A 24,267-nucleotide genomic window follows, 5' to 3' on the forward strand; every position below is an offset into this window, starting at 1 on the left:
AACAACTTACAGTATGTGCATAGCTGTAAAATTGAAAACAAGAGAAGTATGTCCTGGGTTCTGTGGAGCTCAACATACACTCTAAAATGTAATTGCACAATCTTCTTTAGATCTACCATCAACTGTGTAGTCCAAGGGTCTATCTGATTGGATATAGAGTGATTGTATAGATGATGTGTTCTCTTATTACATAGATTTGGTACATTTAAAGGAGATTGTACAGAGAAACATGCAGCCTGCAACAAGCCAATATGTTCCATGAGCAGGGCAGCCCATTGAAATCAATGAGGCTCCATTCATATCTGTACATTTCCAAATGCATGGCAAACCACAGAGAAAATGTGGGCCTTGCCATGAGTTTCAGAAACACACTGTAAACACACCAAAAAGCACTATTAAAAAAAACGCACCACACTCCGCTCTAAAAAAAGGTTTTGGAGCGTCTTTAGAGTGATTGTTGTGTGTAGGGCAGCCCATTCAAATGAATGGGCTGCCCTATGAGTGATGAGCAAAAGCACTACAAAACACCCAAAAAAACCACATAAAGTATCCCAATAGGACACAGATGGCAAAAAAAAACCCTCTCTTGCTCTATCCTAGATGAAGAAAAAGTTTTGCCTACAGTTCTGCTGTAATACCCAATCATGTGTGAGTGTAATAATAATGAGAATAAAACATTGGGGGTTATTTACTAAAGGCAAATCCACTTTGCACTGCAAGTGCACTTGAAAGTGCACTGAAAGTGGAAGCTCTGCTGATTTTATCATCCAATCATGTGCAAGCTAAAATGCTGTTTTTTATTTTCCTTGCATGCCCCCCTTGGATCTACAGCGACTTTACTTCCGAGTGCATTTTCAGTGCACTTTCAAGTGCACTTGCAGTGCAAAGTGGATTTTCCTTTAGTAAATAACCCCCATTGCTATGTTTATTTCTGTATTATCACTTCCTGTCTCTAGGAAGACAAAGCCCCAGAAGGAGGAGATGGAGAGTTTGAGAGACAGAAAGGATCAGCCACATTTTCTGCCCATGCTGCTAAACCACCAGACCAGACAAGAACTATTTTGTAATTATTCCTATATTCTAATAGTCTATCTGCAGCTGTTAATAGTTGTGTAGGTGGATCCTTGTGACAGACAGAGTATGTCTGTCTTATTGTTATTATCACACATGCATAGAGCCAGATAGCTAAGTGCTGCTATATGTGTTTAGTGGTCATCTTTCAGTTTATTCGGTGAACCTGTTTATTTCAATATAATTTATATGTTGTTATGCTTCTTATCATATGATATTCTTATCATATGATATTCTTATCATAGCAATTCTATGGCTAATTTTAGCTCAGAGCTCCATAATAGCTTAGGCTAGAGCAAGGTTAGGCACCTGATGGCCACTTCTGGTAGTTAGAGGTTTGGTTGCATGACAGATTAGATACTATTGGAACTATGCACAGGGTAGATAGGCTGACGCCAGTGCCACACCATGGCTTCTGCTGTTGAAAAGCTGAGCTCCAGGCTGGTTGGACAATGGCTGGAGGGTCTCCTCATCATGGCAGATCTTGTTTTCAGATCAAAACAAAGACAGGTTCCACATTGCAATCATCCTCAAGAACAAAAAAAAGGTGTGTTGCACTTAAAAAAGTCAGTATTTTTAATATCAATCACTGTAGCACAACACACCTTTATTTTATTTTGTTTCTTTTTTTTTGTAGTAATATCTCACATTTGTGGTGCTGCTTTTTCCACACTGAATTATCTTTTCACATGCACAGTATTTTTGTAATTATTTGATCTTCCTCAAGGGCCCCTATAAATGTTCTTTACTGTAACATTCAACAGGAGATATCTCTATTAATAGCTTTCTATACACTAATATACATTACGTGCAAAATTCCACGAGAACTATTTTTGGGCCCTTTGCTGATAATACCTGTTTGTACATTGTAGGTATGTATTATTATTATTATTATTATTATTTATAATAATCTTTCCTATAAAGCTTGTATTCTTTCCATACTCTTCTGCATGCCTATGGTTAATGTTATATGCTGGTTGCAGTAGCTCCTCTGTGTCACATAAGTGAAGGGAGACTGAAATTATGAGATCGGCCTCTCTTGTATCTCCAGTTCAGGCCCCGCTGAGAGTGGAACAGAAGGAGCCAAAGGACAGGAGGCACATGAGTGCCTGCAGATAGAGACCAGGAATCCTGTAGAAAGAAGTCGCAGCTGGTCGCAGGACAGAGGTTGCAGAGCAGGAAGTCGCAGCTGGTCACAGGACTGAGGTTGCAGAGCAGGAAGTTGCAGCTGGTCACAGGACTGTAGTTGCAGACACTTGGGTAGTAATGCTGGGCCGAGCAGAGCACCAGAGAAAGGTCACATGGATAGCCGTGTTCGTCAACAGGCGGGAAGCAGGGTACTGGAACGTCAGGCAGAGGCAGGTCAGATGGGAAGCCGGGTTCATCAACAGGCAGACGGCAGGGTATTGGAACATTAGGCAGAGACAGGTCAGATGGGAAGCCCGGATCAGGAACCAGAGATCAGGTATAGCAGAGTACAGAGTGGGGTCAACAGGAGCCAAGGTCAGCAATGGGAAATCGACAGACAAACGCAGGTTTTAGAGTAACAGGAACACAGCTGAAGACCAGTCAGCACTGATCGGTTGCTGGGGCCCTCCTTAAGTAGACCGTCTGGCACCAACTGGAGCTAAGGTGCGTTCCTGCTCATGTAGGCTGTGCACCGCACATCCGCATGCACATAAGCACTCACGGCATCTGTGGTCCCCTGTGCAGGTGCGCATGTGCACCACTGGATTCCTTACACTGTGCTCCCAATTATTTTGATTGGAATTACTTGTTAATTAACCAGGAAGGGAATCCCTTCTGTTCACAGAGGCCCTCTCCAGGATGAAGGCACTGCCAACTTTATCAAACTCGCTTTTCCACTTAGTGAACGTTCTTGTTCTTTTATTTATCTACAGGTTTAACACAATATCCTGTTTGGTGAGAGCCATTTGTTATATACCTCCCCCGAATGAGGGCTGCAAAACATTTTCTAAACACATAATAGCTTGACTAAAATGACCTCAGTAATTCATTAATTAATTAAATGAATCAATAGGCCATACTGCACTTGCATTGTATACAAATAAACCATATGTAACATGTATATTCCACTAATCCAAATTTTAAAAAGTTGCCCTTTGCTTACACTGAAAAACATATGAATAAACACTTTTTAATGATTCTTCTTAAGAGTTTCACCTTAATTATTTTATTTCTATTAAATGAAGAACAATATAACAAAGAAACATAAATTGTTGCATTTTTCTGCAAACCGTTAAAGAAATATTTTCTGTGAATCATAGTGACATATCCAGAACCCAATTAGGAATTTAGCAACTTGGAAGAGATGCCTGAGAGTTTTAAATCTAAAATGCTAGTGTATACCCCAGGTGGTACATGGGAATGAATCATGCATGTAGAAAATCTCAGCTGTTTGCAAAACACCACTGTGAAGTGCCAGGGCCATTATGCAAACAATAAAAAGAACAATTGATCTGTTTTTCTTTTTGCATTAGCAAAGAATTAAGGAATAAAATAGGGAGCAAAACGACCTGAATTTATTCATTCTGCAAAAACCAAGTCCAAAGTTTTAATTAAAACAAACTATATTCCCTTGCAAGCATTGCAGTATGAAAATGAGGAGCATGTCCAGCATATTGTATTCAGTTTCTTCTAAATTTATATTTTTTCTCATCAAAAGATATTTCTTTCTGGAATAAGCCTTTGGTGAGCCACCTGCAGCAAAGTCAAAATATGTGATGGAAGACTTCAGTATAGAACAATTGCTTCCAAAATGTGTGCTGAAGGTAAACGCTGTACTCAAGTGTCCATGAAAAACCTGCCATTTTGCCATTTTTGATCTTGTACATAAAAATTTTAAAAGTGAAAATGTGTGCAGATGTTGCATAAAATGGAAAACTATATGATATAACATGGCCATTAGAGAGAAGAAGTCACCAGAAAAAACGTTCTTACTATGACTTTTTGGGACCTCATCCACTCTAGTGTTTACAACAGGTGCTGACTGTAAAATCTCAAAAGCGTGTGTCTATTATTTTATGTTTTTTTTAGGGTTTTTTTGTATTGGAAGTCATCCTCTGCCAAACCTTTTAGGTTCTGTCTCCACAGATGTTAAAACAGAGTGCTTGTTATAAGTTCCTTATACCACAAAGTGCTCAATGACACCTGGCATGGGTAAAGTCTATAGCTGAATCCGTTTTTCAGGAAAATTATTATACAGTGTTGTTCAATGTTTGGACCTCAGCTAGCTGAGTACTACAAACTACTGTACATAGAGGATCCTACTATAGCTTATTTTCCAAAGTTTCCCCAAAATTTAATATCAAAGCCAAATGCCAGCATGATATGCAGATGTAGTATGGAGGATACCAATCCTGCTCTATGGTATTTCCATAAAAATGTCAGGAATTTCTCTCTCGCAACATGTATTATGTAGCTAGGAATTGGAATTGCCCCTAAAGAAGTTAGAGTAGATATGTAATTTTAGGGCATGGGTCTGCAGAATCAAGACACAAGAAGACCAGAACGTTCTTTAAAGAGACAAGGGTAATTTGCTCTGTATAGGGAATCAAAGGAATGGGGTTGATGGTTGAGGTTGATGCCCAGGTAAGATAAGAAGGTAAAAATTATAGTTTTCATGAAGCTGACAGAAAAGTCGAGGATACAAAGTCAAGTTCAGGGCCTTTGATTTGGCTGAGGCTAGGAAGGTGCCAAGTAAGTTGGGTAGGAAGTATGAACGGGACATATGCAAACTGTATTATATTATGGTGTTCATATGCAAATTCTAAACCTGAAATAGCAAAGTGTTCACAGATTGCAGCCTCCAGAGGCTCTATTACCAAGGTAAAGAAAAGCAGGGCACAAGGGAAGCCTATCTAGTGTCCTGGCTGATCAGGAAAGAACCTGAATCCTGAATCCTGCAAATTTTAGCATAGCGGATAATTGGAAAAAAAAGCTGTAACTCAGAACAATAAGTGCTCTCTCAGACATTTTCTGCAAAAGGCCAAGTGTATGTATTGCTAAAAAGGGTGTGAAAGGCTTTGTACATGTGGAGAGAGAGATAGAGCAACATACATTTAACTGATCAGGTACAAGCAAGGTAGATAAGATATATTACCTGGTGGACATTGCCACTCATGATTCACAATGGCATGAAGCCCATGTGGTCCTTGTACATGAGATGGCCAAGAAAAGGTTTATTTTAGCAACCAAGACCTTTGTCATTATTTTCATATTCATGTTTTTCTTGAGGAGAGATTAGTCTATAGTTAGTCCAACAGCGAGGGTAAGAAGATGGTTTAGCTGTTATAGCAATGTTGGTCCTGTAGGGAAGTTAAAGTTTTTTTCAAGTAGGGAATAAGGACATCTGAGAATTCTTAAATAAAAAAAAGTCATTATAACCCTAAGAGGCAGGCAATTTTCTAGCGTTAAGACTTTTTAATCACCGTAAGTAGTGACGTTTTTGTCTTGAGATGGTAGACAGCGGATATCTCAGAAACAATTCTATTCTTTCTATCATAAAGTGACTGGGGGATGTAAAAAGCTTGGATAGGTGATGTTTGAATTTCATCATTACCTCAATCGGGTTGCTAGTAAACACGTGTAATTCTGCCCATTTTCAAGGCTTGAAATAGTTATCAAGGCCTAAAGTGATGCATTAGAAATGCACATAAAAACTGTGCTTGGGGGGTTTTTGTTTTTGTTTTTATTTAACGACATAGTGACCCTCAAAATACATACTTTCCTAAAGGTAATTTCCACTGTAATACAAAAAAGTGTGTTTCCACCAAAAAGATGTATCAGATTCTAATCTTTGATGGGGACCTGATATACATTTTGAGGGAGTATCTCACACTAAAACAGAAAACAATTGATACAAAGTCCCCAAAATTCATACCAGATCTTTATCCATGTATGCAGCCTGGCTGGCTAGGAAAGTAAGGGTCAGCAAGAAAATTCACCCCCCCCCCCCAAATATACCACCCAAAAATATACTAGGCCACCTGCCCTCAAAATGGAGAATGTATCTTGCCAGGGGCAAAGCGTCTCATATCCATCTTGATGAAAACAAGGGCCTCTTCCCCACATCCTTGTCCCTGTAAATGGTATGAGTAATTAAAGTGGTTGTAAAGGGATTTAAAAAAAAATAACAAACATGTTCCTGTACTTACCTCCACTGGGTAGCTCTTTTTGCACAGAGTGGCCCCGAATCTGGTCTTCTGGGATCCCTCGGCGGCTGTCTCGGCTTCCCCCCGCAAGTACTTTTCACATTCATGCAAGCTCCCTCGCATGGTGAGAAGTACTTACAGGCGCCCTCCCGTGATACAGCCAGCGGCTATAGCCGCTCACTGTATCACTCGGCCCCGCCCCCCGGCATGCCGCGCCATCGGATGTGATTGACAGCAGAGCGAGCCAATGGCTGCACTGCTTTCAATCCATCCACTCTAGCCAATCAGCGGTCAGGCTGAGCGGCGAAGAGGATGTCGGAGGCGAGCGCGGGACTTTCGAGGGGTCAGGTAAGTAAAACGGGGGTGGGGGCGCCACTGTCAGATGTTTTTTCACCTTAATGTATAGAATGCATCAAGGTGAAAAAACCTTTACCTTTACAACCCCTTTAATCAACATTGATTAATGCAGGATATATGTGAAAGAAAAAAGAAAATAAACATGACATAAGGGTTCACATGTGTTAAACAAACTGTTGTGATCTCCTAATCATCATATAATACCCCAATAAAGTCCAAATAAAGTCTACATAAAAAAGGACCAAACAAACGTGTATTAATCCAATCTTACAAAGCATGTCCATCAGTTCAGTATGCAAAATAAAATAAAATCAGTGCACCCCGTGCACCCAGATCCTGTAAGCCATTATTTGTTAAAACGTTCAATCAGTGTGTGAGGGGTTACTATCTCCCGACAATCTACATGTCTCCTCCATAAACCAAACAAGGAATAAGCAGCCACAAAAACTATTGAAAGCAAAGAATATGAAACAATCTCATAGCGTAATACTGTACAAATGGTTTTATTTAAAAATGTAAAGTGTATACTAACAGACCTAGCAGATATCACAACATATCACAAAGCCGTAGCATTCCTATGAGAAGACAAAGTTGACCCGGCTATCCATCAACTCAGTGTGCTTGATGATGTCACTCTCGTAGGCACCACCTTATGACGTCATCAGGGGATGGGCTGTAATTACATATGTCTCATGTCATACATGTAGCTGGATCCTGGAAAACCTCACTGCACAGATGCCTATTGTCTTCCTGTCTCCCTATTACCAGTGCTCTAATGGTTAACAGTTTTGGGTCTTCAGGCAGAGCAGCAGTACAGATGTTCTGACGGGAACACCATTGATCACACTGCTTGTAAAAAAATCTGTGAATGTGGGAGAGTCTGAAATGTCACAGAATCATGATTCAAGGATTACAAGGATTGCTTAGAAGATCAGTAATGGGGGATTTGTTATGTTCCAGCCTGCTCACTATAAAAGGGTGAGTTCCCAACAGCCATTTGTCATAGTGCATTGGAGCAGTTTAGGAAGAGCAGACAGTTTGCTATAAAGTGCTATACTGTGCTATATTGACACACATAATCTTGTGCAGCTCTCCATTAGACATGTGAGATTAGTTTTGTATGAATCAAAATTGCCATGTTTCTGAATTTTGTACAAAATACAAACTTTCGTTTACGTATTTCAGATCGTTGGGTTTGTTAGTTTTTCATAACAATAACGATCATTCATTATGATGAATTTAAAAAGCAAAAAACACAATTTCTCAATATGGCATAATCGTCGTCAATGACTCATGATGCTTATTATGAGGGGCTCCCACCATCCCTGTGCTATGCTGACATACTGAGCACAGCAGGCGTACAGCCCCAGGAGGAAGTCACCACAGCACAGGGATGGTGGGAGCCCCTCATAATGAGCACATGGCTGCCATGCAAAGCTGCTCCAGTTTTTGCCTGCTCCAGTTTTGATAGATCCCCCGCACTGTGCGGGGTCACTGGGGATGTGCGGGGTCACTTGAAATTGTTTGGTGTTTCCGCGCATGTGCTCTCTGCACATCCCTCCCGTTGACCCCAAACAGTGTGGGGGATCTATCGAAACTGGAGCAGGTGAAAACTGGACCAGCTGTGCATGGCAGACAATCAGCTTCTCTCTTTCATTTTCAAATCTTGTCAGAACGAACTGAAGAAAAGCTGATTCTGTTTGCTCCAATTTTGATCAATTTCCCTAAATGTCTTTTTATCTGTTCTAGCAGTCATATGTGTAAATGAGAAGAATGGTTGGGGCACATCAGGGCACATTAAGGTACATCAGGGCACATTGGAGCACATCAGGGCATATAGGAGCACATTGGGGAACATCAGGGCACATTGGGGCACATCAGGGCATATTGGAGCACATTGGTGCACATCAGGGCACATCAGGGCACATCAGGGCATATTGAAGCACATTGGGGCACATTGGGGAACATCAGGGCACAGCGTTTACCAGCCAGCATGCAGAGTAGCGCAGGAAGCGTGTGTAATAAGTTCTCTCTCCGCTGCTCCCTGGTGGCCCCTCCTCTCTTCTCGTCCATCCCAGATGATGTCACAAGCAAATATTGATATATGAGAAGCGAGGGGAGGGATTGTGTCGAGGGACAGGGACCAATTATGACCAAATGGCCATCTCTGCTGCAGACAGTCAGTTCAAGGAATGTTCAGAGTGGGGAAGGGGTACCCCAGCTTTGGCAAATTGATTTTTAAAAATGCTAACTGCTCCATTAGCTGGGGGGACAACCAGGATCTTTGGGGTGACAGGATGCTCCTTGGCAATATCTATGAAGGCAGGCCACTCCTCGCTCTTCTCCTGCCAAAAAAACATTGGATCTGTGATGGGATGCACTGTTGGGGCTGACAAATAGGACATGACAACCTCCTTTGCTGATATGGGTTTCTTGGGGCGCACTATGCTGGAGGTTCCCATTAGGGTGTCAAGTGCCTCAGCCAAGACAGAAGATGCTCCGCTGGCAGGAGCTCTTCTCACTTCACTAGATGATGCACGGGAGAGGGGGTGTTCAATATCTTCTTTCTCCTCTTCCTCCTCTCCCAGCCTTACCATCTGCCTTTCCCTCTGACGCACCCTGTTGATTAGTCTGTCCCGCCATTTTGTCAGAGCACTACACTGCACAGCTGTTTTGCCCTTGATGCGAGGGTCACACATGGCAGCCAGCATCAGTTCTGGGCAAGAGGCAGTCAACTCCTGCGTGCGCCTGCCCAATTCCATCAGAAATGTATTTAGCAGAGCCAACACATCAGGTTGAGGGCCACCACCAAGCAAAGGTTCCTCAACTGACTTGAACCACTCCAATTTGCTCTGAAGGTGGTTGAAGAGTGGGAGCACATGACCAGTGCTGGCATCCTCACGGCTTAGGTGTTCTGTGAAATAGAGAAAAGGTTTGAGGATTGCCACAATCTGCCCATTTATGACCCAGTCCTCCCTGCCTAAAGGTATCTCTATGCCCATGTTATGATCACAGGCCATGGCATTAATAGCCTTCTGCTGCTCAAGGATGCCTTCCAGCATTGCTAGGGTTAAATTCCACCTAGTCCCCACATCCTGTTTTAGGCAGTGTTCTGGAAGGCCTGCCTTCCTCTGTTCCACCCTGAGGAGGTGGCTGTCCCTCACACTCTGATGGAAGTGGGCAGCCATCTTCCAACAAGAGTCCACCACTTTGGACTGCCTGCCATCGCCGCCAGAAATGGCCTCCACCAACCGAAAGCTGTCAGTTGCCACCTGGTGGAGAAGGTGGGCTGAGCAGCGCACACCCACAAAGCTGCCATCCCTTACAGCCTTGACCATGTGTCTGCCTCCATCAGTGACAACATAGCCAATCTGGTATTAGCTGTCTGCCTCCCCAAACCACTGCAACAACATTTTCTGCAGGGCTTGCAGGATGTTTTGCGCTGTGCACTTTTACCTCAGCGTGCAGGAGGAAGGAACGGTGCCCCTGTTTGTCAACTACTGACAAGGATCCAGATGTTTGAACTACATCATGGGACACCTTGGCCTGCCACCAATGTGCCATCAGGGACAGGAAGGCGTGCTGGGCACTACATGCACTCCATAGGTCAGTGGGCAGGTGCACTGCCTGTCCACCTGCCCTTCCAATTTCCTCCTTGAGCACCCCAACACAAGACCTGTATAAGGCTGGAACCACAGTTTGGCTGAAGTTCTTACATGATGGCACACGGTACTGTGGTGCAACAGCCTGCATCAATTGCTTGAAGGGCTCACCTTCCACCATGTTGAAAGGTGCTCCTCTAACTGCAATGAGCTGGCCGATCAGGCGTGTTATTTTACGTACCTGCGCCTGAGACATACCCTTACTCTGAAAGCCACCAAAATCTTCCAGGGTGGCCTAGCTGGTATGGATTTAATGCGGGATGGTAACAGCATTCTTTTCTGCCTTATACTGGCTGGTGGTGCTGGCACTCATGGTGGCTGTGGCAATGCCACTATTGGTTCCCTTTTGGTGTTTGGAGGAGTGGCCATAATACTTTTCTCCCCTAACAGCACTGCGTGGTGGTGCACACGCATGTGCTGGTTCATGCCACTATTACTGATATACCCTATGTCTCAGCCCCGGCTGACCCCCCTGCCACAGTGATTGCATTTGACCTTCTGACCGACACCATTTCTTTTTAAATGATTGCAAATGCTGGAACAGCAGCCACCACCAATGACACTGCCTGATGGAATCCCTTCTACTGCAGTGGTCACACTCTCTTCCTGAAGTTCGGCAGGAGCAGGAGGAAGAGACCTGAACATCCCAGGTATTTTGGGCGCTGTGATGGATTGAGGTCTAATGGTTGCATTGGCCCATTCTGATGCTGTAGGTTTAGAAAGCACTTTGGCAGGGGTCATTTCAGGAGAGAAAAGTAGTGGGGACTGAGGGGAGATACTTTCTGGGCTGTCAGTGGTGTCAACATGAGTAGAGGGCTGGAAATCAAATTTGTTTACAGCAATGTCAGGAAAGCCTGTGTCATGTATCAGATAAGACCAGAACTGTGTGGACTGCAACAGAGGAACCCCAAATGTGTATAAGTGAAATATAATGATTTATTAAGGAAAGTGAATAATATAAATACAATCACACAGTGTAATAAATCAACCAACAGAGACCCCCAAATAACAACAGACAGATATGTACAATAAATGGGAAATACCAGGATCATAAACGATAGGCAGGTCAGGGTCATGCACAGAGGATCAGTAGATAAACACAAGGCAGTCCAGAATCAGAGACACAAGCCAGGCCAAGCTCATACACGGGGAGATCAGCAGATGGGGTAGGAACAAAGGACAGGGAGAGGATGGACAGATCAGACTGCAGGGCAGGGATGATGGTAACAGGTGGGACAGGGTAGGGACCAGGACAGGGAAACAGGATCAGAAACACGGGTCACAGGTTCAGGGCACAGGAACAGGTTCAGAAGCAGGCTCAGGATCACAAGCAGCAGGTCAAGGCACAAGGACAATACCAAGGCAAACATATGAGTGCTTGCCAGCTATTTATAGGCCTGTGATTGGCCTCAAGAGACACCTGATTGCAGGAGGTGCTTTACTCTCAATACTGCCAGGATCCATCCGCTGGTGGACGCCAGTACTGCAGCCCAAAGATGACATATCAGCAGGGAAAAGCTCTCCTGACAGTTCCAAACTGCCAGGAGACAATTACTGGTGGACCTCAGTACTGCACGCCAAAAGACAGATATTATCAGCGGATGGAACATTTCCTGACAGTACCCCCCCCTCAAAGGAGTGGCCTCCGGACGCTCCAACCAGCTGCTGCTGGGACAAGTCCATGGCATCAAGCTGGGCAACAGGCAGATTCACATTAAGCTGGATATGAAGACAGTCTAAAATATTAAACCAGGATATGGGCATCTCAAGCTGGACAGCAGGTGAAGACATAACAGGCTTAGCAGCAGGCACATCGAACTGGGTGGCAGGCTCCAGGTCATCGGCAGGGTCCGGGTTGTCAGACTGGGCAGCAGTCACCTTGAACTGGACAACAGGCACATCAGGCTGGGCAGCCGGCACAGGCACATCAAGTGGGACAGCGGGTACATCAAGCTGGGCAGAGGGCACCGCAAGCTGGGTAGAGGGCACAGGCGATTCAAGCTGAACGGCGGGCACTTCAAGCTGGACAGCGGGAACAGGCATGGGCACTTCAAGCTGGACAGTGGGCATAGGCACTTCAGGCTGGGCAGCAGGCACTTCAGGCTGGGCAGCGGGTGCAGGCACTTCAAGCTGGGCAGCGGGCACTTCAGGCTGGGCAGTGGGCACGGGCACTTCAAGCTGGACAGCGGGCACAGGCACAGGCACTTCAAGCTGGACAGCGGGCACTTCAGGCTGGGCAGTGGGCATGGGCACTTCAGGCTGGGCAGTGGGCACGGGCACTTCAGGCTGGGCAGTGGGCGCAGGCACTTCAAGCTGGGCAGCGGGCACTTCAGGCTGGGCAGTGGGCACAGGCACTTCAAGCTGGACAGCGGGCACAGGCATAAGCACTTCAAGCTGGACAACGGGCAATTCAGGCTGGGCAGTGGGCACAGGCACTTCAGGCCGGGCAGCGGGCACTTCAGGCTGGGCGGCGGGCACTGGCACCTCAGGCTGGGCAGCAGACAGGAAGACCTCAGGCTGGACAGCAGACGGGAACACCTCAGGCTGGACCGCAGACAGGAACACATCGGACCGGGAAGCTGGCACATCAGACTGGAAGGCAGGCAGCGGCACGTCAGGCTGGAAGCCAGGCAGCGGCATGTCAGGCTGGAAGGCAGGCAGCGGCATGTCAGGCTGGAAGGCAGGCAGCGGCACGTCAGGCTGGAAGGCAGGGACTGGGGCGTCAGGCTGGAAAGCAGGCACTGGGACGTCAGGCTGGAAAGCAGGCACTGGGACGTCAGGCACATCAGACTGGAAGGCCTCAGACTGGAAGGCCGGGACATCAGACTGGAAGGCATCGGGCTGGAAGGCCGGGACATCAGACTGGAAGGCATCAGACTGGAAGGCCGGGACATCAGACTGTAGCAGGTTGGTTGGTGTGGAAGCAAGTTGGGTTACTGGCAGGATCGTGTGAGTGGGGAAGAACTTTTGTTCCTTCTTTGGCTTAACTGAAGAAGATCTGTAGGTGGCTGTAGGACTGTAAGTAGGAGGTGAGGCATACTGAAACGAAGGGCTGGGATATGGCAGGGAAGAGGTAACAGTGGCTGGGGGAAGTTCTTGAGGGATAGTAGGCAATAGGAAAGAGGCAGTTGGATTAAAGGCAGGGTATGTGCAGCAGGAAGAAACAGGGTATTGATATTTGGTGGGAAGTAGAGTATATTGGGCTGAAACTGAGGTTGCCATAGGTGATGGAGGAAGAGACTCTTGGGCAGGCATGTTTTTGGTAGCAGAGATGGTTTGTTGTGGACTGGCTGTGGCTGATTGCAAAATACCAAACCATGCTAAAAGTAGTGGTTGCACAAACTGCGGGTTACATACTGTCTGACAAGGGATTGTACAGAATCAACACATTCCATTATCATCTGTTGGGAACAGGCTGTGTAATGCTCAAAAAAGTAAGGGGAATCATCTTCCAGAAGCCATACCAGTGATGTGACTTGATTAATACTGAAAGGGGGAGAACAATCATCATGGCCCTCTGGGATGCAGGGCAGGGCCAGCTCTGTGCAGATTTGTATTAACAGCTGAACATCCCCAAACAGCATACAGCCCTGATCAACCCAGGAGTGAGCTAAATGAATGGTTTCCAACAGCTGATCACTGGTCCACTCTTTCAGTGTCTGGCAGAGATAGTCACTACTCTCAGACGCCAGCAAAGCATAATAACGAATCACCTCTAAATTAATTTCAGTAAGCAACCTGAACCAAGATGGTTCCTCTGTGTAGCCACTTCTGGTCAGGGATGGCCTTGGTATTCTGTCATGTATCAGATAAGACCAGAACTGCGTGGACTGCAACAGAGGAAACCCAAACGTGTATAAGTGAAATATAATGATTTATTAAGGAAAGTGAATAATATAAATACAACCACACAGTGTAATAAATCAACCAGCAGAGACCCCCAAATAACAACAGACAGATATGTACAATAAATAGAAAAATACCAGGATCATAAACGATAGGCAGGGCAGGGACATGCACAGAGGATCAGTAGATAAATACAGGTCAGTCCAGAATCAGAGACACAAGCCAGGCCAAGCTCATACACGGGGAGATCAGCAGATGGGGTAGGAACACAGGACAGGGAGAGGATGGACGGATCAGACTGCAGGGCAGGGATGATGGTAACAGGTGGGACAGGGTAGGGACCAGGACAGGGAAACAGGATCAGAAACACGGGTCACAGGTTCAGGTCACAGCAACAGGTTCAGAAGCAGGCTCAGGATCACAAGCAGCAGGTCAAGGCACAAGGACAATACCAAGGCAAACATATGAGTGCTTGCCAGCTATTTATAGGCCTGTGATTGGCCTCAAGTGACACCTGATTGCAGGAGGTGCTGTCTGCTCCATACTGCCAGGATCCATCCACTGGTGGACGCCAGTACTGCAGCCCAAAGATGACATATCAGCAGAGAAAAGCTCTCCTGACAGTTCCAAACTACCAGGAGACACCTACCGGTGGACCTCAGTACTGCATGCCAAAATACAGATATTATCAGCGGATGGAACATTTCCTGACAGCCTGCTTCCACCTCTTCCACGTTGCCAAGGGAACAGTGATCATTAGAAGCAGTAAACTCTGTCTCCATGCTGATCACTGCCAAGCTCCCTGTAGTGCTGATGGTGATGGCACTGGCAGCAGTGGTGGTGGAGACATCATCATGAGCCTCGGCCTCCTGACATGGGCACTTTCTCCAGTTCCCCAATATCCTTTTTGAGAACTAGTGCCCAAAACTGAACTGCATATTCCAGATGAGGTCTTACTAATGATTTGAACAGGGGCAAAATGATAGCTCTCTCTCTGGAGTCCATACCTCTCTTAATACAAGAAAGGACTTCGCTCGCTTTGGAAACCGCAGCTTGGCATTGCATGTTATTATTGAGCTTATGATCCACCAAAACCCCCAGATCCTTCTCCACTATGGATCCCCCCAGTTGTACTCCCCCTAGATTGTATGATGCATGCATATTCTTAGCCCCCAAGTGCATAACTTTACATTTATCAACGTTAAACCTCATCTGCCACATAGTCGCCCAATTAGACAGAGCATTGAGGTTAGCTTGTAAATTGGAGACATCCTGTAAGGACTTTATTCCACTGCATAGCTTGGTGTCATCTGCAAAGATGGAAATGTTACTTTTGATCCCAGACCCAATATCATTTATAAAGATATTAAAAAGTAAGGGTCCCAGCACTGAACCTTGGGGTACACCGCTGATAACCTTAGACCATTCAGAGTAAGAATCATTAACCACTACTCTCTGAATTCTGTCTTTTAGCTTTAAGTTTTCTATCCATTTACAAACTGATATTTCCAAACCTGTAGACTTTACCTTACACATGGGCCGTGTGTAAGGAACTGTATCGAATGCTCTTTGCGCTATATATACAGTATATATAGATAGCTAGCTATATACTCTGCATTTAGCATAGATATTCAGTATAGAATCTATACTCAGTCAGTACAGGCAGTGTATTTGATCTATATATATATATATATATATATATATATATATATATATATATATATATATATATATATATATACACATACGCAACCTAGTATATACTCTCCATTTATTGTAGATTAGATATTCTGTGTAGAAACTATTAGCATAAAGGGAAGGTTTTGGTTTCAAGGTTATCATCCTTAGGCCGCGTACACACGGGCGGATTGTCTGCCCAACTAAGTTCGTCAGACAATCCGACAGACAGTCCATTCAAAATTTGAATGAACGGACTTGACCACACACGATGAGCAGACAGTCCGCTGAAAGCGTGCGCGATGACGTGTACAGCACGTACGACGGGACTAGAAAAACGACGTCCTATACACTGCAATGCAACCTTCGGCCGTGCAAATCCTTTCTGAGCATGCGCCATACTTAGTCCGCCCAACTTGCCTACACACGAGCGGACTGTCCGCTGAAACCAAGTTTGGACGGACAAAACCAAGTTTGAACGGACAAAATTACGGAAATTCCGTAAGACTTTGTTCGTCAGACAGTCCGCTGAAAAAGTCAGCTGAAGCCCACACACGAGCGGATTGTCCGCTGAAACACGGTTCAGCGGACTAAGTTGGACAGACAATCCGCCCGTGTGTACGCGGCCTTAGTCCAAGATCTATTCCTATTTTCCCCTGCCTGTTCTCTGGCTATCCCCTAAGATATTCTACCAATTTTTTATAGATAGCGATACTGCATCTGCTCCTGAAGAGGTATCCATGAAACACGTCAAGCTATATAGATGCTTTTATGATCATCAAATCAAGAGTTATTTTAATATGCTGTACTGTCCTATACCAATATGTTATGGTTTTGCTATTATTATGTGTACATGGATTTTTGAGTCTGGTGCTTTTATTACCATTATTGTGTCATTATAATTAATTTACATGCTATTATGCTACTATGTGATGTATATTTAATAAATCCAACTACAAATTTACATAATGTGTTTGTTATGCCGTTGTATATATGCGATGACACAATGTTACTAGGTTTATTTTATATTTCATATTCGCCAGCCACTCCATGTTCACATTGCCAATTCTGTCACATACTTCATATAATGTCCCAAATCTCTTTATGCTAATAGTAATTAGGGATAGATGTACCTGACGTTTTATGTCTCACACAAGTCCCAAACCTCTTTCCTTTATCAGCGTAGAATCTATATTTAGACAGTGTAGTATATATAATATAGTGTATTGAAGTGATTAAGGGGAACCCTGCATCAATTTTTTTTTTAAATGGCGTGGGGATCCATCCAAGATTTTAAGGGGAGCCCCGCACCAAAATAAAAAAAATGGTGTGGGGTTCCCACAAAAATCCATACCAGACCCTTAAGGTCTGGTATGAATTTGGAGGGGAACCCCATGCCAAAATAGAAAAAAGTGGCCTGGGGGTCCTCCCAAAATCCATGCCAGACCCCAAAGCATCCATGTTGAGGCATTGGACTGATACGTTTCAGGAGGGGGGCACTCTCTCATCCCCCCTCTTTTCCTGGTTTTCCAGGTTGCATGCTTGGATAAGGGTCTGGTTTGGATTTTGGGGGGACCCCTACATCATTTCTTTTTTAATTTGGTGCAGGGTTCCCCTTAATTTCCATATCAGACCAGAAGGCCCTGGTATGGATTTTAGGAGGACCACCACACAATTATTTTTTAAATTTTGATTTGGGGGTTCCCCTTAACCACTTAAGGACCGCCGCATGTAATAATACGTCGGCACAATGGTTTGGACAGGCATTAGCATGCACCCTTACGTGCCTGCCTTCCAGCGGGTGGGGGGTCCGATCGGACCCCCTCCCGCTGGCTGCAGCGGTCCTTTTCGCTTCAGGAGCGATCCGGAATGAGGGGATGACTGTTGGTTTCTGGCCATCCCCTCACGATCGCTCCTGGCAAATGAGAAGCTTCCCCTGCCTGTGTAGTGTAAACACAGGCAGGAGGAAGTGATGGCTTCTCTCCTCGGGGCGGTCTTTTTGACCGGACGGTGAGGAGAGAAGACATCATAGTAAGTGCACCAACACTACACTGACATTTAGGTACACATAGGCACACTTTAACCCCCAGTCACCCTCTGATCATCCCCCGATCACCCTCCCTCCCAGTCACAGTGTCACTGATTGCAGTGATCATTTATTTACTGATCACTGCATTTAGTGTCAGTTGTGACTGTAAAAAGTGTCAGGGCAGTTAGTGTTAGGTCCAGGGTAGCCCCCTACCCCCTAATAAAGGTTTAACCTCTTGATTGCCCCCGGGTAACCCTTTCACCCCCTTTTGCCAGTGTCACTAAGCAATCGTTTTTCTGATCGCTGCATTAGTGTCACTGGTGCCGCTAGGTAGCTAGTTATTTTTTATGTTAACCGCCAGGTTTTTATAGGGTTAGGTACCCCCATATACTACCTAATAAAGGTTTTAACCTCCTGATTGCCCCTAGAGTTAACCCTTTCACCAGCGATCACCGTATAAGTGTCACTGGTGACACTGGTTAGCTAGTTAGTTAATTAATTATTTAGGTTCCCCATCAGGTTTTTATATAGCGTCAGGGACCCCCATATACTACCTAATAAAGGTTTTAACCCCCTGATTGCCCCTAGTTAACACTTTCACCAGTGATCACTGTATAAATGCTACAGGTGACGCTGGTTAGTTAGTTTGCTTTTATAGCATCAGGGCACCCACCATTTATAACTTGCATATAAGCCTTTAAAATTAGCAATTTTGATTTTTCATGTTAGTGTTTCATAGACTTTAATGGTGTTACGGCGGCTTTCAAATTTGCTGTGAACACTGCATATTGTTCGCTGTTCGATGAACAGGCGAACACCTGACTTACATTTGACTCATCCCTAGTGAATGGGTAGCAGGTACATTGTACCCCTACCCATTCACCAAAAAAGTGTCAAAAAAGTAAAAATGACAGGAGACAGTTTTGGACAAGTCCAGATTCCGATAAGCCCCTGCCCGCAGACCCCCACAAGGGACCCCAAAGCACCCTCCCCATGTTGAGGGCATGTGGCCTGGTATGGTTCAGGGGGGGTGCTCGATTAAGGTTCTGGTGTGAATTTTAAGGGGGCCCCCACGCCATTTTTTTTTCATTTTGGTGCGGGGTTCCCCTTAAAATCAATACCAGACCCAAAGACCTGGTAATGGACTGGGGGGGCTCATGCCATTTTTTTCAATGATTTTTATCTATATTGCTGGGATCCAACAATACATTACAGCAGTGAGCAGTTTTAAATTACATTTAATCCTTTAGAAATGTTATAAGGTATGGGGTACCTTTTTATTTATGCTTTACTTTTATTTTATGAGTAACAAAGCCTGGGCTATGTGTACGTAACAAACTACTGATAACGTGATAATTAGTAGCGTGACAAAAAGAAGATATTACTCAAGTCTGACCAGAAGGTCTGTCTCAAGTTTCTATACAAGCATCAATTGTCTGTTTCAACTTGTGACACCAACCGCATGGTGAGGTAATGCTGGTTGAGAATGGTTTTGCTGAACTCTTGACATATTTGGGGTCAGTCAGCAGACACTGATGTGCAAGCGTAACGAGCTAGGACAAATTTACTAACTTTTGGTCTATATTTCTTAACAAGGACTATTGTTTGAGGAAGTATAATGCTGACGTATGTTTATGTGTAATGACCTCTACGGGGCAGGGTCTTTTTCTTGTACTGCATAAAAGGCTATGTGTGAGTTAATAAATTTCGCAGTCATTATTCACGTACAATCGTGTATGTGTGGTGTCTGTCCACCGGTGATCGGGACCTCCGCTCCTCCATCCTAGCCTAGGCAACCAGGGGTAACTGATATTACTGAGAAGACGAGCACCTAACAGTTTTGGTACCAGGAGTGGGGTGTCATCTTGCGGCAGGTAAGTCACTTTACTCCTTTTTGCCTAAAAGGTGAATGGTGTGAATACTTACTCTGTCCAGATGGTCGCCATGAACTTAGTTTAATTTAAAAGAAATAACTGTGCCTTCGCGACGGACTAGGTTGGTCCCTCGGGAGGTTAAAAGGGCTCGCAAGGAATTTATAGGTTTAGGGGAGTCCGACTAGGTTGGTCTGACTTAAAACTATTGGTGATAGTTTTATTAACACGGGAAGTAAAAGAATACGCCCGTGACAAAGGGATTGGTCGAGCGGACGCCCACTTGAGAACTTTTAAAGTGCACTATAAATAATGAAATGCATCATGATGTGATTACTTGATAATGTACATGTAAAGTTTTAAAGCTGAAATCCTAAACTATAAAAATATGTCTGTTTCTCTTTAGGTGCAAGCGTAAGTATATAGAGTATTAACGTTGTATAAGATATAATTATATAGAGTGGATATCTGTTTGAATAAACCCAAATGTTGTTAAATGAATACAGAGTATTAAGAACCAGATTGTAGTGAGGTAGCACCCGCCTGTTCACACTGCACGCTAGGTTTATTATTTTTTTTTCTTAGCATTTATGAAAGATAGATTCTTTTGACCACTAGACCTACAGGCTTCTCTTGCAGACTTGGTGTAAGAGGGGTATATCCCACCACCAGGAAAGATTTACCCTTCATCGTATATTAAGGGTAAATCTTCATAGTTTTATATAAGTCCATCTGCCCCAAAAAAGATCAGGGATCCTACTCCCAGACCAGAGACCGGATTGTTGGACAAACCGGGTGTTATCACCTGTGTCCTGCCACTAGACACGCACTGCCCAGACTACTAGATGGGGAATTCTGCAGCAACCCAAGCCATGGCCACCCCATCACCCTATGAATTTGTCAGTAATATGATCCCTGGCCCCCAGGTAGAACCATTTTGGACACAAGTCAGAGAAAGGTGTCAGCAATTGGGGATACATGACCCAGGGCCATATGGTCCTTGTACTGAGGAAGACTGGCAGGAAGTAAGTAAAATATGCCAAATCCACAAAAATTCGTACCCTCCAGGGAAGTGGGAAAATATTCAATATATAAAAGATTGTTACCATGCATGGGATAAATGTCTACACAAATATAAAAAGAAGCATATTAATAAAACTACAAAGCTTACTCCAAATATAGGACCCAGTGCTATGGCTGAAGCCCCTGCACCCCCTTCACCTCCCCCTCCCCCGCCTCAATGTCCACCCCCACCTTATGTTATGGTAAAAAACGAGGATGGGACGCCAGGTCCATACCTTCAATTATATCCTTCACTGGATCCTGTAGTCCTAGCCGCCATAGCACACACCACAGCAACACCACAACAAGTGGCCCAATGGGAACAAATAAGTAGGGGCAGAGAGGAAGAGGGGAGACAGGAAGAAGTTACAGGACAAGAAGAAGTGGGTAGTCCCGAAATGCAGGAATTAGAGGCAAAAATAAAAGAGTTTGAAGAGAGGAAAACGGAGGAAGAAGAGAGAATAGGGAAAAGGAGAACTGAGTTAGAAACACTTATGGAAGACCTAAAACAAAAAGAAATAGTCCTCAATGAGGCAGAAAAGGTACAAGTGGATAGGAAAATAGAGTTAGAAAGGTATCAGAAAGACTTGGAAGAAAGGGAGAAGGAATTCCAGGAGGGAAGAGAGAGAGAGGAACAAAGGATGGAGGACTTAAAAAAGGAACTAGAAAAGATAAAAAGGCAATTAGAGAAGAAGGAGGAAATGTTGAAAGAAGCGCAGGATAGGATTATAGCGCTGCCCCCCACCACTACAAGAAGCCATACAAAAGAGACACCTATTCCCAAAACTGAGGAGTCAGGTCCAATTAGTAAAACAGGGACATTATCCATAGAAGAGGAAACTGAGAGAGAAGCAGTAGGGGCTTCACTCAAAGCACCTTTGATGACCATGGGGAACACCGAGGTGCATATACCATTACCTTTGGGTACACTCTCCAAAATAAAAGAACTATGTCCCAATCCCAAGAAGTATCCACGAGATGCAGGTACCTTTCTGGCAAAATATAGTGCAGGCACAGGGCTTGACAAAGATGACATAAAAAGTATTCTTAGCATTGTAGACCCAGACAGCCCAGAAGTAGCCCCTGTAGACAACCTATGGACAACCCATATCCAGACCGATAAGGATTGGATATCCTTTTGGAAAGGCATAGGAGGTCATTGGTCCAAATTATACAAAGGATCATCTGCACTCCAAGAACTGATCCTAGCCAAGCAGGGACCTAAAGAGAAATTCTATGATTACTGTACCAGAGTATACTCCCTATGGAAAGCTGTAGATGGGGCCACACCACAATTATTTACTACTACCATCATGTCGGGAGGCGATCCCAAAGTGACGCACTTGCTCAAATTCACAAACCCCAAATGGGCAGAGCAAGCACCAGATGAATTCATGAAGGACGCTAGGTCCAGAGAGACTTCAGGAGTCTTTGAACAAAAAGGGGGAATTTTCCCCTCCTTGACACAAACACAAACCCTAGTCACACCTGAAACCTCATCCTCACCACCGCACCTCATGACCATGCAGCCCTACCCACCTGACCAAGGATGTTTTAATTGTGGGGAACAGGGACATTGGAAATCACAGTGCCCATATAGACAGAGGGCGAGCTATCCAAGGGGCAGGGGAAGGGGGTACAATGCTGCTAATCGCCCCCCCCCTCACACTACAAGGTACCCCCAATATCCGCCACCTCCCCAAACACCATCTCAAAACCATGCGCTTGCACAGCCACCCTACACCCCAACCTCTAACAGACCTCCCCCTCGAATTCCCATGCAATGGCCATCTCGCCAACAACAATCACCCCAATAGGGATGCCTAGAGTATGTCCCTTCCCTCAGCCTAGTGTGTTACAACCCCTCATGGAAAAGCCTTCCTCAAGTTGTATTGCGAGTAGACAATCACCTAGTGTGTTTTCTACTGGATTCCGGGGCCACATTCAGTTCAGTGAATGATGTTATTTTTGACACACCACAATGTACTGAGGGAAACTCTATTGGTATAAATGGGACATTTGTCACCCACCCCATCACACCACCGTTATCTGTAGCCACTCCAGAAGGACGAGAACTATGCACCCAGAGTTTTGCAATCTTGCCCTCCTGTCCCGTGTCTCTCATGGGCAGGGATCTACTGTCCAAACTTAACATTACGATAAAATTTGACAAGAAAGGTTCCCTCACAGCCAGCTCCCCACTTTGTGACTTGCATGCCCCGAAACGACATACACACAGAGGCTTCTTCATGATCTTACCCGCCCCCCTTGAAACACATGCCATCTGGGCAGAAAATAAGGGGAGCGTGGGTTTCATCAACTGTACACCTTACTCCCCACAGATGCGCCCTGATGCAGAGACACAATATCACAAACAATACCCCTTGCCCCCCGAAAAAACCCAAGGCATTTCCCCCCAGATCAATGATTACATATCTAAAGGTATCCTAAAACCAATTATTAGCCCCTGGAATACACCCATTTACCCTGTAAAGAAGGCCAGTGGCGAGTGGAGATTAGTCCAAGACCTCAGAGCAGTAAACAAACAAGTGGTTCCACTCCCGCCCTTAGTGTCAGATATCACATTTATTTTCTCACGCATACCGGCAGGCTCCCTCTGTTATACGGTAATTGATCTAGCGAATGCTTTCTTTAGCGTTCCTATTGCTGAGGAGGCGCAACCAATCTACGCCTTCTCCTGGGCCGCGGGCCAACTAACCTGGACGCGTTTACCGCAAGGGTATGTAGACAGCCCAGCCGCCTTCTCAATGGTGCTCAATGAGACTGTCAAGTCTTGGACATCTGAGCGAGGGTCGGTACTGATACAGTATGTGGACGACTTGCTCCTGTGCAGTCGAACTGCTGAAGATTGTGCGGTCGATTCAACATCACTGTTGGGACACCTAGCCCGAGCTGGACACCTCGCCTCCAGGAAGAAGGTGCAATGGTGCCAATCCCAGGTTGAATACTTAGGTTGTATCCTTAGAGAAGGAACAAGGCTGGTGTCACCCAAACGCGCCGCAGCCCTGCAGGCTCTCAGTCCTCCAAAAGACAAAGCAGCACTTCTTTCTTTCCTAGGCGCAATTGTATATTGTCGCCAGTGGATCCCCGACTGTTCTCACTACGATAGCATCCTACGAGAGGCTACTGGGTCAAACGCCCCCAAATTGATAGATTGGACAGAAGACAGACTGAAAGCTTTTAAAGCTTTACTATACAGCCTGTCAAGTGCCCCCGCCCTAGGGTTGGTGAACTACGGTAAACCTTTTCAACTTTACTGTGTAGTTTCAGGAAGCTCTTTTGCCGCCGTGCTAACACAACAACATGGATCAGGGTATCGCCCTGTCTCATATCTATCAAAAAAACTCCCCATCCAAGTACAGGGAATGCCATCCTGTCTCCAAAATCTTGCTGCCTGTGCAATGGCTGTACAAGATGCAAACAAATTAGTGCTAGGTCCCCCATTGACTCTCTATACCACTCATTCAGTCACGCATCTTATTCAGAACATGAATACC

This window comes from Lithobates pipiens, unplaced genomic scaffold (assembly GCF_037356315.1).
Source record: "Lithobates pipiens isolate NorthernLeopardFrog02 unplaced genomic scaffold, aLitPip1_a1.2 Scaffold_3, whole genome shotgun sequence".
Lineage (NCBI taxonomy): Eukaryota > Metazoa > Chordata > Amphibia > Anura > Ranidae > Lithobates > Lithobates pipiens.